The sequence below is a fragment of the Heterodontus francisci genome, unplaced genomic scaffold (genome assembly GCF_036365525.1).
Source record: "Heterodontus francisci isolate sHetFra1 unplaced genomic scaffold, sHetFra1.hap1 HAP1_SCAFFOLD_515, whole genome shotgun sequence".
Taxonomy (NCBI): domain Eukaryota; kingdom Metazoa; phylum Chordata; class Chondrichthyes; order Heterodontiformes; family Heterodontidae; genus Heterodontus; species Heterodontus francisci.
In genome coordinates, this window is record NW_027140266.1 from 975,305 (window position 1) to 990,851 (window position 15,547).

The window sequence follows — 15,547 nt, forward strand, 5'->3', positions numbered from 1 at the left end:
AGATAGAGAGAGGAGTGACTGTGTGTAGTGATAGAGAGAGACACTGACAGAGAGAGATAGAGAGAGGAGTGACTGTGTGTAGTGATAGAGAGAGACACTGGCAGAGAGAGATAGAAAGAGGAGAGACTGAGTGTAGTGATCGAGAGAGAGACACGGGCAGAGAGAGATAGAGGTGTGACTCAGTGTCGCGAAAGAGAGAGACATGAGCAGAGAGAGATAGAGAGAGGTGTGACTGAGTGTAGTGATAGAGAGAGACACCGGCAGAGAGAGATAGAGAGAGGTGTAACTGAGTGTAGTGATAGAGAGAGACACCGGCAGAGAGAGATAGAGAGAGGAGTGACTGAGTGTAGTGATAGAGAGAGACACTGGCAGAGAGAGATACTGAGGAGAGATTGAGTGTAGTGATAGAGAGAGACACCAGCAGAGAGAGATACAGAGGAGAGACTGAGTGTCGTGATAGAGAGAGACACTGGCAGAGAGAGATAGAGAGAGGAGTGACTGAGTGTAATGATAGAGAGAGACACTGGCAGAGAGAGATAGAGAGAGGAGTGACTGAGTGTAGTGATGGAGAGAGACACCGGCAGAGAGAGATAGAGAGAGGTGTGACTGAGTGTAGTGATAGAGAGAGACACCAGCAGAGAGAGATACAGAGGAGAGACTGAGTGTCGTGATAGAGAGAGACACTGGCAGAGAGAGGTAGAGAGAGGAGTGACTGAGTGTAGTGATAGAGAGAGACACTGGCAGAGAGAGATAGAGAGAGGAGTGACTGAGTGTAGTGATAGAGAGAGACACTGACAGAGAGAGACACAGAGGAGAGACTAAGTGTTGTGATAGAGAGAGGCAGTGGCAGAGAGAGATAGCGAGAGGAGTGACTGAGTGTAGTGATAGAGAGAGACACTGACAGAGAGAGACACAGAGGAGAGACTAAGTGTTGTGATAGAGAGAGGCAGTGGCAGAGAGAGATAGCGAGAGGAGTGACTGAGTGTAGTGATAGAGAGAGACACTGGCAGAGAGAGATAGAGAGAGGTGTGACTGAGTGTAGTGATAGAGAGAGACACTGGCAGAGAGAGATAGAAAGAGGAGAGACTGAGTGTAGTGATAGAGAGAGAGACACGGGCAGAGAGAGATAGAGGTGTGACTCAGTGTCGCGAAAGAGAGAGACATGAGCAGAGAGAGATAGAGAGAGGTGTGACTGAGTGTAGTGATAGAGAGAGACACCAGCAGAGAGAGATAGAGAGAGGTGTGACTGAGTGCAGTGATGGAGAGAGACACCGGCAGAGAGAGATAGAGGTGTAACTGAGTGTAGCGATGGAGAGAGACACCGGCAGAGAGATTTAGAGAGAGGTGTGACTGAGTGTAGTGATAGAGAGAGACACCGGCAGAGAGAGATAGAGAGAGGTGTAACTGAGTGTAGTGATAGAGAGAGACACCGGCAGAGAGAGATAGAGAGAGGTGTGACTGAGTGTAGTGATAGAGAGAGACACCAGCAGAGAGAGATACAGAGGAGAGACTGAGTATAGTGATAGAGAGAGACACTGACAGAGAGAGATACAGAGGAGAGACTGAGTGTCGTGATAGAGAGAGACACTGGCAGAGAGAGATAGAGAGAGGTGTGACTGAGTGTAGTGATAGAGAGAGACACTGGCAGAGAGAGATAGAGAGAGGAGTGACTAAGTGTTGTGATAGAGAGAGGCAGTGGCAGAGAGAGATAGCGAGAGGAGAGACTGAGTGTAGTGATAGAGAGAGACACCGGCAGAGGGAGATAGTGAGACGTGTGAATGAGTGCAGTGATAGAGAGAGACAATGGCAGAGAGAGATAGAGAGAGGTGTGACTGAGTGTAGTGATAGAGAGAGACACTGGCAGAGAGAGATAGAGAGAGGAGTGACTGAGTGTAGTGATAGAGAGAGACACTGGCAGAGAGAGATAGAGAGAGGTGTGACTGAGTGTAGTGATAGAGGGAGACACTGACAGAGAGAGATAGAGAGAGGTGTGACTGAGTGTAGTGATAGAGAGAGACACTGACAGAGAGAGATAGAGAGAGGTATGACTGAGTGTAGTGATAGAGAGAGACACTGGCAGAGAGAGATAGAGAGAGGAGTGACTGAGTGTAGTGATAGAGAGAGACACTGGCAGAGAGAGATAGAGAGAGGTGTGACTGAGTGTAGTGATAGAGAGAGACACCGGCAGAGAGAGATAGAGAGAGGTGTGACTGAGTGTCGTGATAGTGAGAGACACCGGTAGGGAGAGATAGAGAGAGGAGTGACTGAGTGTCGTGATAGAGAGAGACACCGGCAGAGAGAGATAGAGAGAGGTGTGACTGAGTGTCGTGATAGTGAGAGACACCGGTAGGGAGAGATAGAGAGAGGAGTGACTGAGTGTAGTGATCGAGAGAGAGACACCGGCAGAGACCGATAGAGAGAGGTGTGACTGCGTGTCGAGAAAGAGAGAGACATGAGCAGAGAGAGATAGAGAGAGGTGTGACTGAGTGTCGTGATAGAGAGAGAGACACTGGCAGAGAGAGATAGAGAGAGGTGTAACTGAGTGTAGTGATAGAGAGAGACACTGGCAGAGAGAGATCGAAAGTGGAGAGACTGAGTGTAGTGATAGAGAGAGACACTGGCAGAGAGAGATAGAGAGAGGTGTGACTGAGTGTCGTGATAGAGATAGACACTGGCAGAGAGAGATAGAAAGAGGAGAGACTGAGTGTAGTGATAGAGAGAGAGACACCGGCAGAGAGAGATAGAGAGAGGTGTAACTGAGTGTAGTGATGGAGAGAGACACCGGCAGAGAGAGACAGAGAGAGGTGTGACTGAGTGTAGTGATAGAGAGAGACACTGGCAGAGAGAGATAGAGAGAGGTGTAACTGAGTGTAGTGATAGAGAGAGACACCGGCAGAGAGAGATAGAGAGAGGTGTAACTGAGTGTAGTGATGGAGAGAGACACCGGCAGAGAGAGACAGAGAGAGGTGTGACTGAGTGTAGTGATAGAGAGAGACACTGGCAGAGAGAGATAGAGAGAGGTGTAACTGAGTGTAGTGATAGAGAGAGACACCGGCAGAGAGAGATAGAGAGAGGTGTGACTGAGTGGAGTGATAGAGAGAGACACCAGCAGAGAGAGATACTGAGGAGAGACTGAGTGTAGTGATAGAGAGAGACACCAGCAGAGAGAGATACAGAGGAGAGACTGAGTGTCGTGATAGAGAGAGACACTGGCAGAGAGAGATAGAGAGAGGTGTGACTGAGTGTAGTGATAGAGAGAGACACTGGCAGAGAGAGATAGAGAGAGGAGTGACTGAGTGTAGTGATAGAGAGAGTCACTGGCAGAGAGAGATACAGAGGAGAGACTAAGTGCTGTGATAGAGAGAGGCAGTGGCAGAGAGAGATAGCGAGAGGAGAGACTGAGTGTAGTGATAGAGAGAGACACCGGCAGAGAGAGATAGTGAGACGTGTGAATGAGTGCAGTGATAGAAAGAGACACTGGCAGAGAGAGATAGAGAGAGGTGTGACTGAGTGTAGTGATAGAGAGAGACACTGGCAGAGAGAGATAGAGAGAGGAGTGACTGAGTGTAGCGAAAGAGGGAGACATGAGCAGAGAGAGATAGAGAGAGGTGTAACTGAGTGTAGTGACAGAGAGAGACACTGGCAAAGAGAGATAGAGAGAGCAGTGACTGAGTGTAGTGATAGAGAGAGACACCGGTAGGGAGAGATAGTGAGACGTGTGAATGAGTGCAGTGATAGAGAGAGACACTGGCAGAGAGAGAAAGAGAGAGGTGTGACTGAGTGTAATGATAGAGAGAGACACTGGCAGGGAGAGATAGAGAGAGGAGTGACTGAGTGTAGTGATAGAGAGAGACACTGGCAGAGACAGATAGAGAGAGGAGTGACTGAATGTAGTGTTAGAGAGAGACACTGGCAGGGAGAGATAGAGGGAGGAGAGACTGAGTGTAGTGATAGAGAGAGACACCGGTAGGGAGAGATAGAGAGAGGAGTGACTGAATGTCGTGATAGAGAGAGACACCAGCAGAGAGAGATACAGAGGAGAGACTGAGTGTAGTGATAGAGAGAGACACCAGCAGAGAGAGATACAGAGGAGAAACTGAGTGTTGTGATAGAGAGAGACACCGGCAGAGAGAGATAGAGAGAGGAGAGACTGAGTGTAGTGATAGAGAGAGACACCAGCAGAGAGAGATACAGAGGAGAGACCGAGTGTCGTGATCGAGACACTGGCAGAGAGACATACAGAGAGGTGTGACTGAGTGTAGTTGTAGAGAGCAACACTGGCAGGGAGAGATAGAGAGAGGAGTGACTGAGTGTAGTGATAGAGAGAGACACTGGCAGAGAGAGATAGAGAGATGTGTAACTGAGTGTAGTGAGAGAGAGAGACACTGGCAGAGAGAGAAAGAAAGTGGAGAGAGTGAGTGTAGTGATAGAGAGAGACACTGGCAGAGAGAGATAGAGAGAAGTGTGACTGAGTGTAGTGATAGAGAAAGACACTGGCAGAGAGAGATAGAAAGGGGAGAGACTGAGTGTAGTGATAGAGAGAGAGACACGGGCAGAGAGAGATAGAGGTGTGACTGAGTGTCGCGAAAGAGAGAGACATGAGCAGAGAGAGATAGAGAGAGGTGTGACTGAGTGTAGTGATAGAGAGAAATACCGGCAGAGAGAGATAGAGAGAGGTGTAACTGAGTGTAGTGATAGAGAGAGACAGCGGCAGAGAGAGATAGAGAGAGGAGAGACTGAGTGTAGTGATAGAAAGAGACACCAGCAGAGAGAGATACAGAGGAGAGACTGAGTGTAGTGATAGAGAGAGACACTGGCAGAGAGAGATAGAGAGATGTGTGACTGAGTGTAGTGATAGAGAGAGACACCGGCAGAGAGAGATAGAGAGAGGGGTGACTGAGTGCAGTGATACAGAGAGACACTGGCAGAGAGAGATAGAGAGAGGAGTGACTGAGTGTAATGAAAGAGAGAGACACTGGCAGAGAGAGATAGAGAGAGGAGTGACTGAGTGTAATGATAGAGAGAGACACTGGCAGAGACAGATAGAGAGAGGAGTGACTGAGTGTAGTGTTCGAGAGAGACACTGGCAGGGAGAGATAGAGAGAGGAGTGACTGAGTGTCGTGATAGAGAGAGACACCAGCAGAGAGAGATACAGAGGAGAGACTGAGTGCAGTGATAGAGAGAGACACCAGCAGAGAGAGATACAGAGGAGAGACTGAGTGTTGTGATAGAGAGAGACACCGGCAGAGAGAGATAGAGAGAGGAGAGACTGAGTGTTGTGATAGAGAGAGACACCGGCAGAGAGAGATAGAGAGAGGAGTGAATGAGTGTAGTGATAGAGAGAGACACCAGCAGAGAGAGATACAGAGCAGAGACCGAGTGTCGTGATCGAGACACTGGCAGAGAGACATACAGAGAGGTGTGACTGAGTGTAGTTGTAGAGAGCAACACTGGCAGGGAGAGATAGAGAGAGGAGTGACTGAGTGTAGTGATAGAGAGAGACACTGGCAGAGAGAGATAGAGAGAGGTGTGACTGAGTGTAGCGAAAGAGGGAGACATGAGCAGAGAGAGATAGAGAGAGGAGTGACTGAGTGTAGTGATAGAGGGAGACACTGGCAGAGAGAGATAGAGAGAGGAGTGACTGAGTGTAGTGATAGAGAGAGACACTGGCAGAGAGAGATAGAGAGAGGAGTGACTGAGTGTAGCGAAAGAGGGAGACATGAGCAGAGAGAGATAGAGAGAGGTGTAACTGAGTGTAGTGATAGAGAGAGACACTGGCAGAGAGAGATAGAGAGAAGTGTGATTGAGTGTAGTGATAGAGAGAGACACTGGCAAAGAGATAGAGAGAGGAGTGACTGAGTGCAGTGATAGCGACACGAGCAGAGACAGATGGAGAGAGGTGTGACTGAGTGTAGTGATAGAGAGAGACACTGGCAGAGAGAGATAGAGAGAGGCGTGACGGAGTGCAGTGATAGATAGAGACAGTGGCAGAGAGAGGTAGAGAGAGGTGTGACTCAGTTTAGTGATAGAGAGAGAGACACTGGCAGAGAGAGATGGAGAGAGGTGTGATTGTGTGTAGTGATAGAGAGAGACGCTGGCAGAGAGAGATAGAGAGAGGCGTGCCTGACTTTAGTTCGAGAGAGAGAGAAACAGTCGCATATAGAGATAGAGAGAGGAGTGACTGAGTGTCGTGACAGAGAGAGACACTGGCAGAGAGTGATCGAGAGAGGAGAGACTGATTGTTGTGATAGACAGAGACAGTATCAGAGAGAGATAGAAAGAAGTGTGACTGTGTGTAGTGACAGAGAGAGACACTGGCAGAGAAAGAGGAGTGACTGAGTGTAGTGATAGAGGGACACTGGCAGAGAGAGATAGAAAGAGGAGAGACTGAGTGTAGTGATAGAGAGAGACACCCGCAGAGAGAGACAGAGAGGAGAGATCGAGTGCCGTGATCGAGGGAGACACTGGCAGAGAGAGATAGAGAGGAGTGACTGAGTGTAGTGATAGAGAGAGACACTGGCAGAGAGAAATAGAGAGAGGGGTGACTGAGTGTAGTGATAGAGAGTGACACTGGCAGAGAGAGATAGAGAGAGGTGTGACTGAGTGAAATGATAGAGAGAGACACCGGCAGGGATAGAAAGAGAGAGGTGTGACTGAGTGAAATGATAGAGACAGACACCGGCAGGGAGCGAAAGAGAGAGGAGTGACTGAGAGTAGTGACAGAGAGAGACAACGGCAGAGAGAGAGAGATGTGTGACTGAGTTTAGTGATAGAATGAGACTCCGGCAGAGAGAGATAGAGAGAGGACTCACTGAGTGTCGTGATGGAGAGAGGCACCGGCAGAGAGAGATAGAGACTGGCATTGTTCCCCCGCACTCAATTCCTCTTTTCGGCTTCATCAGTGCAGCACTCACTCAGTACTGACCCTCCGACAGTGCGGCACTCCCTCAGTACTGACCATCCGACAGTGCGGCACTCACTCAGTACTGACCCACCGACAGTGCGGCACTCACTCAGTACTGACCATCCGACAGTGCGGCACTCACTCAGTACTGACCCACCGACAGTGCGGCACTCACTCAGTACTGACCATCCGACAGTGCGGAACACTCTCAGTCCTGACCCTCCGACAGCGCGGCACACCCTCAGTACTAACCCTCCCACAGTGCGTCACTCCCTCAGTACTGACCCTCCGACAGCGCGACACTCCCTCAGTACTGACCCTCCGACAGTGCGGCACTGCCTCAGTACTGACCCTCCGACAGTGCGGCGCTCCGTCAGTACTGACCCTCCAACAGTGCGGCGTTCCCTCAGTATTGACCCTCCGACAGTGCGGCGTTCCCTCAGTACTGACCCGCCGACAGTGCAGCACTCCCTCAGTACTGACCCTCCGACAGTGCGGCACTCCCTCAGTACTGACCCTCCGACAGTGCAGCACTCCCTCAGGACTGACCCTCTGACAGTGCGGCACTCCCTCTTTACTGACCCTCCGACAGTCCGGCACTCCCTCAGTACTGACCCTCTGACAGCGCGGCCCTCCCTCAGTACTGACCCTCCGACAGTACGGTGCTCCCTCAGTACTGAGCCTCCGACAGTGCGGTCCTCCCTCAATATTGACCCTCCGACAGCGCGGCACTCTCTCAGTACTGACCCTCCAGCAGTGCGGCGTTCCCTCAGTACTGACCCTCCGACAATGCGGCGCTCCGTCGGTACTGACCCTCTGACAGTGCGGCACTCCCTCAGTACTGACCCTCCAACAATGCAGCACTCCCTCAGTCCTGACCCTCCAACAGTGCGGCACTCCCTCAGTCCTGACCCTCCGACAGTGCGGCACTCCCTCAGTACTGACCCTCCGACAGTGCGGCACTCCCTCAGTACTAGACCCTCCGACAGTGCGGTGCGACCTCAATACTGACCCTCCGAAAGTGTGGCGCTCCCTCAGTACTGACCCTCCGACAGTGCGGTGCTCCCTCAGTACTGACCCTCCGACAGTGCGGTGCTCCCTCAGTACTGACCCTCCGACAGCGCGGCATCCCTCAGTACTGACCCTCCAACAGTGCCGCACTCCTTCAGTACTGACCCTCCGACAGTGCGGCACTCCCTCAGTACTGACCCTCCGACAGCGCGGCGCTCCCTCAGTACTGACCCTCCGACAGTGCGGCACTCCCTCAGTACTGACGATCCGCCAGTGCAGCACTCCCTCAGTACTGACCCTCCGACAGTGCGGCACTCCCTCAGTACTGACCCTCCAACAGTGCCGCACTCCCTCAGTACTGACCCTCCGACAGTGCGGCGCTCCCTCAGTACTGACCCTCCGACAGTGCGACGCACTCTCAGTACTGACCCTCCGACAGTGCGGCGCTCGCTCAGTACTGACCCTCCGACAGTGCAGCACTCCCTCAGTACTGACCCTCCGACAGTGCAGCACTCCCTCAGTACTGACCCTCCGACAGTGCAGCACTCCCTCAGTACTGACCCTCCGACAGTGCAGCACTCCCTCAGTACTGACCCTCCGACAGTGCAGCACTCCCTCAGTACTGACCCTCCGACAGTGCGGCACTCCCTCAGTACTGACCCTCCGACAGTGCGGCACTCCCTCAGTACTGACCCTCCGACAGTGCGGCACTCCCTCAGTACTGACCATCCGACAGTGCGGCACTCCCTCAGTACTGACGATCCGCCAGCGCAGCACTCCCTCAGTACTGACCCTCCGACAGTGCGACGCACTCTCAGTACTGACCCTCCGACAGTGCGGCGCTCGCTCAGTACTGACCCTCCGACAGTGCAGCACTCCCTCAGTACTGACCCTCCGACAGCGCGGCGCTCCCTCAGTACTGACACTCCGACAGTGCGGTGCTCCCTCAGTACTGACCCTCCGACAGTGCGGCGCTCCCTCAGTACTGACCCTCCGACAGTGCCGCACTCCCTCAGTACTGACCCTCCGACAGCGCGGCGCTCCCTCAGTACTAACCCTCCAACAGTGCCGCACTCCCTCAGTACTGACCCTCCGACAGTGCCGCACTCCCTCAGTACTGACCCTCTGACAGCGCGGCGCTCCCTCAGTACTGACCCTCCGACAGCGCGGCGCTCCCTCAGTACTGACCCTCCGACAGTGCGGCACTCCCTCAGTACTGACCATCCGACAGTGCGGCGCTCCCTCAGTACTGACCCTCCGACAGCGCGACACTCCCTCAGTACTGACCCTCCGACAGTGCGGCACTGCCTCAGTACTGACCCTCCGACAGTGCGGCGCTCCGTCAGTACTGACCCTCCAACAGTGCGGCGTTCCCTCAGTATTGACCCTCCGACAGTGCGGCGTTCCCTCAGTACTGACCCGCCGACAGTGCAGCACTCCCTCAGTACTGACCCTCCGACAGTGCGGCACTCCCTCAGTACTGACCCTCCGACAGTGCAGCACTCCCTCAGGACTGACCCTCTGACAGTGCGGCACTCCCTCTTTACTGACCCTCCGACAGTCCGGCACTCCCTCAGTACTGACCCTCTGACAGCGCGGCCCTCCCTCAGTACTGACCCTCCGACAGTACGGTGCTCCCTCAGTACTGAGCCTCCGACAGTGCGGTCCTCCCTCAATATTGACCCTCCGACAGCGCGGCACTCTCTCAGTACTGACCCTCCAGCAGTGCGGCGTTCCCTCAGTACTGACCCTCCGACAATGCGGCGCTCCGTCGGTACTGACCCTCTGACAGTGCGGCGCTCCCTCAGTACTGACCCTCCAACAATGCAGCACTCCCTCAGTCCTGACCCTCCAACAGTGCGGCACTCCCTCAGTCCTGACCCTCCGACAGTGCGGCACTCCCTCAGTACTGACCCTCCGACAGTGCGGCACTCCCTCAGTACTAGACCCTCCGACAGTGCGGTGCGACCTCAATACTGACCCTCCGAAAGTGTGGCGCTCCCTCAGTACTGACCCTCCGACAGTGCGGTGCTCCCTCAGTACTGACCCTCCGACAGTGCGGTGCTCCCTCAGTACTGACCCTCCGACAGCGCGGCATCCCTCAGTACTGACCCTCCAACAGTGCCGCACTCCTTCAGTACTGACCCTCCGACAGTGCGGCACTCCCTCAGTACTGACCCTCCGACAGCGCGGCGCTCCCTCAGTACTGACCCTCCGACAGTGCGGCACTCCCTCAGTACTGACGATCCGCCAGTGCAGCACTCCCTCAGTACTGACCCTCCAACAGTGCCGCACTCCCTCAGTACTGACCCTCCGACAGTGCGGCGCTCCCTCAGTACTGACCCTCCGACAGTGCGACGCACTCTCAGTACTGACCCTCCGACAGTGCGGCGCTCGCTCAGTACTGACCCTCCGACAGTGCAGCACTCCCTCAGTACTGACCCTCCGACAGTGCAGCACTCCCTCAGTACTGACCCTCCGACAGTGCAGCACTCCCTCAGTACTGACCCTCCGACAGTGCAGCACTCCCTCAGTACTGACCCTCCGACAGTGCAGCACTCCCTCAGTACTGACCCTCCGACAGTGCAGCACTCCCTCAGTACTGACCCTCCGACAGTGCGGCACTCCCTCAGTACTGACCCTCCGACAGTGCGGCACTCCCTCAGTACTGACCATCCGACAGTGCGGCACTCCCTCAGTACTGACGATCCGCCAGCGCAGCACTCCCTCAGTACTGACCCTCCGACAGTGCGGCGCTCGCTCAGTACTGACCCTCCGACAGTGCAGCACTCCCTCAGTACTGACCCTCCGACAGCGCGGCGCTCCCTCAGTACTGACACTCCGACAGTGCGGTGCTCCCTCAGTACTGACCCTCCGACAGTGCGGCGCTCCCTCAGTACTGACCCTCCGACAGTGCCGCACTCCCTCAGTACTGACCCTCCGACAGCGCGGCGCTCCCTCAGTACTGACCCTCCAACAGTGCCGCACTCCCTCAGTACTGACCCTCCGACAGTGCCGCACTCCCTCAGTACTGACCCTCTGACAGCGCGGCGCTCCCTCAGTACTGACCCTCCGACAGCGCGGCGCTCCCTCAGTACTGACCCTCCGACAGTGCGGCACTCCCTCAGTACTGACCATCCGACAGTGCGGCGCTCCCTCAGTACTGACCCTCCGACAGCGCGGCGCTCCCTCAGTACTGACCCTCCGACAGCGCGGCGCTCCCTCAGTACTGACCCTCCGACAGTGCGGCGCTCCCTCAGTACTGACCCTCCGACAGTGCCGCACTCCCTCAGTACTGACCCTCCGACAGCGCGGCGCTCCCTCAGTACTGACCCTCCAACAGTGCCGCACTCCCTCAGTACTGACCCTCCGACAGTGCGGCACTCCCTCAGTACTGACCCTCTGACAGCGCAGCGCTCCCTCAGTACTGACCCTCCGACAGCGCGGCGCTCCCTCAGTACTGACCCTCCGACAGTGCGGCGCTCCCTCAGTACTGACCCTCCGACAGTGCCGCACTCCCTCAGTACTGACCCTCCGACAGCGCGGCGCTCCCTCAGTACTGACCCTCCAACAGTGCCGCACTCCCTCAGTACTGACCCTCCGACAGTGCCGCACTCCCTCAGTACTGACCCTCTGACAGTGCTGCTCTCCCTCAGTACTGACCCTCCGACAGTGCGGCGCTCCCTCAGTACTGACCCTCCAACAGTGCCGCACTCCCTCAGTACTGACCCTCCAACAGTGCGGCACTCCCTCAGTACTGACCCTCCGACAGTGCGACGCACTCTCAGTACTGACCCTCCGACAGTGCGGCGCTCGCTCAGTACTGACCCTCCGACAGTGCAGCACTCCCTCAGTACTGACCCTCCGACAGCGCGGCGCTCCCTCAGTACTGACACTCCGACAGTGCGGTGCTCCCTCAGTACTGACCCTCCGACAGTGCGGCGCTCCCTCAGTACTGACCCTCCGACAGTGCCGCACTCCCTCAGTACTGACCCTCCGACAGCGCGGCGCTCCCTCAGTACTGACCCTCCAACAGTGCCGCACTCCCTCAGTACTGACCCTCCGACAGTGCCGCACTCCCTCAGTACTGACCCTCTGACAGCGCGGCGCTCCCTCAGTACTGACCCTCCGACAGCGCGGCGCTCCCTCAGTACTGACCCTCCGACAGTGCGGCACTCCCTCAGTACTGACCATCCGACAGTGCGGCGCTCCCTCAGTACTGACCCTCCGACAGCGCGGCGCTCCCTCAGTACTGACACTCCGACAGTGCGATGCTCCCTCAGTACTGACCCTCCGACAGCGCGGCGCTCCCTCAGTACTGACCCTCCGACAGTGCAGCACTCCCTCAGTACTGACCCTCCGACAGTGCAGCACTCCCTCAGTACTGACCCTCCGACAGTGCAGCACTCCCTCAGTACTGACCCTCCGACAGTGCGGCACTCCCTCAGTACTGACCCTCCGACAGTGCGGCACTCCCTCAGTACTGACCATCCGACAGTGCGGCACTCCCTCAGTACTGACGATCCGCCAGCGCAGCACTCCCTCAGTACTGACCCTCCGACAGTGCGGCGCTCGCTCAGTACTGACCCTCCGACAGTGCAGCACTCCCTCAGTACTGACCCTCCGACAGCGCGGCGCTCCCTCAGTACTGACACTCCGACAGTGCGGTGCTCCCTCAGTACTGACCCTCCGACAGTGCGGCGCTCCCTCAGTACTGACCCTCCGACAGTGCCGCACTCCCTCAGTACTGACCCTCCGACAGCGCGGCGCTCCCTCAGTACTGACCCTCCAACAGTGCCGCACTCCCTCAGTACTGACCCTCCGACAGTGCCGCACTCCCTCAGTACTGACCCTCTGACAGCGCGGCGCTCCCTCAGTACTGACCCTCCGACAGCGCGGCGCTCCCTCAGTACTGACCCTCCGACAGTGCGGCACTCCCTCAGTACTGACCATCCGACAGTGCGGCGCTCCCTCAGTACTGACCCTCCGACAGCGCGGCGCTCCCTCAGTACTGACCCTCCGACAGCGCGGCGCTCCCTCAGTACTGACCCTCCGACAGTGCGGCGCTCCCTCAGTACTGACCCTCCGACAGTGCCGCACTCCCTCAGTACTGACCCTCCGACAGCGCGGCGCTCCCTCAGTACTGACCCTCCAACAGTGCCGCACTCCCTCAGTACTGACCCTCCGACAGTGCCGCACTCCCTCAGTACTGACCCTCTGACAGCGCGGCGCTCCCTCAGTACTGACCCTCCGACAGCGCGGCGCTCCCTCAGTACTGACCCTCCGACAGTGCGGCGCTCCCTCAGTACTGACCCTCCGACAGTGCCGCACTCCCTCAGTACTGACCCTCCGACAGCGCGGCGCTCCCTCAGTACTGACCCTCCAACAGTGCCGCACTCCCTCAGTACTGACCCTCCGACAGTGCCGCACTCCCTCAGTACTGACCCTCTGACAGTGCTGCTCTCCCTCAGTACTGACCCTCCGACAGTGCGGCGCTCCCTCAGTACTGACCCTCCAACAGTGCCGCACTCCCTCAGTACTGACCCTCCAACAGTGCGGCACTCCCTCAGTACTGACCCTCCGACAGTGCGACGCACTCTCAGTACTGACCCTCCGACAGTGCGGCGCTCGCTCAGTACTGACCCTCCGACAGTGCAGCACTCCCTCAGTACTGACCCTCCGACAGCGCGGCGCTCCCTCAGTACTGACACTCCGACAGTGCGGTGCTCCCTCAGTACTGACCCTCCGACAGTGCGGCGCTCCCTCAGTACTGACCCTCCGACAGTGCCGCACTCCCTCAGTACTGACCCTCCGACAGCGCGGCGCTCCCTCAGTACTGACCCTCCAACAGTGCCGCACTCCCTCAGTACTGACCCTCCGACAGTGCCGCACTCCCTCAGTACTGACCCTCTGACAGCGCGGCGCTCCCTCAGTACTGACCCTCCGACAGCGCGGCGCTCCCTCAGTACTGACCCTCCGACAGTGCGGCACTCCCTCAGTACTGACCATCCGACAGTGCGGCGCTCCCTCAGTACTGACCCTCCGACAGCGCGGCGCTCCCTCAGTACTGACACTCCGACAGTGCGATGCTCCCTCAGTACTGACCCTCCGACAGCGCGGCGCTCCCTCAGTACTGACCCTCCGACAGTGCGGCGCTCCCTCAGTACTGACCCTCCGACAGTGCCGCACTCCCTCAGTACTGACCCTCCGACAGCGCGGCGCTCCCTCAGTACTGACCCTCCAACAGTGCCGCACTCCCTCAGTACTGACCCTCCGACAGCGCGGCGCTCCCTCAGTACTGACCCTCCGACAGCGCGGCGCTCCCTCAGTACTGACCCTCCGACAGTGCCGCACTCCCTCAGTACTGACCCTCTGACAGTGCTGCTCTCCCTCAGTACTGACCCTCCGACAGTGCGGCGCTCCCTCAGTACTGACCCTCCAACAGTGCCGCACTCCCTCAGTACTGACCCTCCGACAGCGCAGCACTCCCTCAGTACTGACCCTCCGACAGCGCGGCGCTCCCTCAGTACTGACCCTCCAACAGTGCCGCACTCCCTCAGTACTGACCCTCCGACAGTGCCGCACTCCCTCAGTACTGACCCTCTGACAGTGCTGCTCTCCCTCAGTACTGACCCTCCGACAGTGCGGCGCTCCCTCAGTACTGACCATCCGACAGTGCGGCGCTCCCTCAGTACTGACCCTCCGACAGCGCGGCGCTCCCTCAGTACTGACACTCCGACAGTGCGGTGCTCCCTCAGTACTGACCCTCCGACAGCGCAGCGCTCCCTCAGTACTGACCCTCCGACAGCGCGGCGCTCCCTCAGTACTGACCCTCCGACAGCGCGGCGCTCCCTCAGTACTGACCCTCCGACAGCGCGGCGCTCCCTCAGTACTGACACTCCGACAGTGCGGTGCTCCCTCAGTACTGACCCTCCGACAGCGCGGCGCTCCCTCAGTACTGACCCTCCGACAGCGCGGCACTCCCTCAGTACTGACCCTCCGACTGTGAGGTGCTCCCTTGGTACTGACCCTCCGCCAGTGCGGCACTCCCTCAGTCTTGACCCTCCGACGGTGCAGCGCTCCCTCTCTAATGACCCTCCAATGGTGCGGTGCCCCCTCGGTACTGACCTTCCAAAGAACTGTGATGCTGTCCACTGGAATGAAACAAGAGTTTTTATTCAAACGAGGAAACACGTGAGCGAAACCGCCCACAACGGTGCAGGCCGCCCCGGATAAAACTGCTCCAGAAAAGACTCCCGTTAACATGCAAGCAAAAAGTCAGAAACGCAAAAGGGAAACCCGCGCGTCAGCGGATGAGGAAACCAGCCGCCCTTCGGAACCGCTGCCCACCAGCGAGAGCACTCCCGCTCAGCGCGTAACGTGGCCGCAATTTTTGTTCCACCTCTGTCACTGGGAGCTGAGTTCCGCCCGAGCCCCCGCCCCGGAGAGTGACGTCCTTTCAAACGCGGAATTGTGACATCCGAGCCGGGCAACGCCGCCATCCCTGGGCGCTGCCGCCAATGGCTTGCGTGGGACGTCACCCATGGTGATCGCGTGGCACCGCGCCACCCACCCCCAACGCCCCCCCCCCAAGGGCTCGTCTTCCGTCGCCTATTGGCAAACCACCGCCA